Source organism: Lynx canadensis, chromosome C1 (genome assembly GCF_007474595.2).
Source record: "Lynx canadensis isolate LIC74 chromosome C1, mLynCan4.pri.v2, whole genome shotgun sequence".
Lineage (NCBI taxonomy): Eukaryota > Metazoa > Chordata > Mammalia > Carnivora > Felidae > Lynx > Lynx canadensis.
This window is the reverse complement of record NC_044310.1, coordinates 197,245,614-197,247,816: the sequence shown is the minus strand read 5'-3', so window position 1 is coordinate 197,247,816 and position 2,203 is coordinate 197,245,614.

Below are 2,203 nucleotides of genomic sequence, written 5' to 3'. Positions count from 1 at the left end.
GGTTCCTGTGCTACTTTGCCTTGGGTCATTCAGGTGGTTACATTCTGCTAAAGGTTCAGGTGGAGTGTCAAAGATGGCAGGCAGGTGGTGGTAGCTGTCAGCTGGGTCACTTCAAGTCTCCATGTGACCTCTATTTCTTCAGTAGACTAGATTGGCTTCCTTACCTGGAAGTTTCAGGGCAGTATTCCAAGAGGGCAAAGGCAGAAGCTGCAAGGCCTCTTGAGGTCTAGATACCTAAATTCACATATCACTTCAGGCATACTCTATAAAAGCAAGTAACAAGGACAACCCATATTCAAAGCAGTTGAAAAATAAACTCAACTTCTGCATGGGAGAAACAGTAAAGTCATATAACAAAGAAACATGAGTATTGGCATGGGAAGAATTTGAGGCTATTAATCATCTATCACATAAGATATATAAGGAAAATGAGAAAATAAAGGAAAGAGTTCTGTCCTCTACATGAAGACAGAGATTATGGAGAAGGGAATCACAATTTAGCCCAGTATAATAGACACATCAGATAACTAACTCAAAAATAGGGCACGTTCTTGGCGTGTCTGGACAGTCAGCTAAGCATCTGACTCAGTTTTGGCTCAGGTCACGATCTCCCAGTTTGTGAGTTTGAGCCCCACATTGGGCTTTGCACTGAGAGTATGAAGCCTGCTTGGGATTCTGTCTGTCTCTCTCTCTCTCTCTCTCTCTCTCTCTCTCTCTTTGCTCCTTCCCCACTCATGCTTTCTCTTTGTCTCTCAACAATAAATAAAGATTTTTTTAAAAAATAGGATGAATCTTGATTTTTGAGATTTTGAGGGGAGATAGATCTAGTGTAAACACTGTCCTCATAGCATAGATACTGCCCCCTAAATCCTGGGATTCTTTGAATTCTTACTCAGATACCAAAATTTCACCACATACTCTTTTTTTTTTTTTTTTTCAACGTTTATTTATTTTTGGGACAGAGAGAGACAGAGCATGAACGGGGGAGGGGCAGAGAGAGAGGGAGACACAGAATCAGAAACAGGCTCCAGGCTCTGAGCCATCAGCCCAGAGCCTGACGCGGGGCTCGAACTCCCGGACCGCGAGATCGTGACCTGGCTGAAGTCGGACGCTTAACCGACTGCGCCACCCAGGCGCCCCACATACTCTGTTTTTAAGACAGGCACACACAGTCACACATATACAACATTGAACTGTGGATTGCCATCTGAGGCAGGCCAATCCTCCCATACTTTCAATACCTGTTTCTCTGGAATGATTTATGTAATACAAGAAATAATGGATAATTAGGACAATGAGCTGGCAAGAAGCTGACAAATGTGCCCCAGATCGTGTGGCTCACCAGGACAAACATTCCTGGTACAAAGACTAAAGTTTGAGAATTTGTCTACTAGTGACCTTAATTTGGAATTCTCAAAACAATCTATGAGCTACGACTTCCATTGCCCTTTTATTTTTATATGGCATAAGGAGTGAAGGATTTGAGAAAAGGTTGAGGTGAAAAGGTTTACTCAAGGTTATAAACTCAAAAGATTAGAACTACGAAAAAATTACTTGTAGACTCACTGAACTAATGTTCTAAAAAATTTTTATACAGTATTTACTAACTTAATATTAAGGACATTTCTGTCAATTATAATTATTTTATCCTTTGTTTACTTGACTCTGATGAGTTTCCTTCCTTCCTTCCTCCCTCCCTCCTTTCCTTTCTTTCTTTCTCTCTTGAAAAGAAAGAAAGTAACTGAAAAGTTACCTGGCAAAGAGAGTTTTAGAGTTTTCTTGTGTAATTGCTCGGGAAGTTAAACTAGTTGGTTTGCTTTTTTAGCAGGGCAAGTCCCACATACTCAGTTTTTAATATACACACAAATGACAAGAATGTCACAATGGAGATACTGTAAGACAAGAAATGAGCTATTATATGGATTTGGTCTAGGGTTAAACCACCGTATAACTAATACCACTTAAGAATTCCAAAAGAAAACTCCAAATAGTGTTTTCTAAGACCAAATTTTAATTAGTACACAACAGAGGAGAAAAGAATATGGTGACAAGTTTTTTTAAAATGTACAATTAACTTAATAAAGTTGTCCTTTTAGAGCTACAACTTGTCTCCATGAATTTAGGAGAGGACAATTCTGTGCTAATCAAGGTTTTAATTTTCTACACGGTTTGCATTTAAAGAATGGTCAAGGAAAATGTAGTA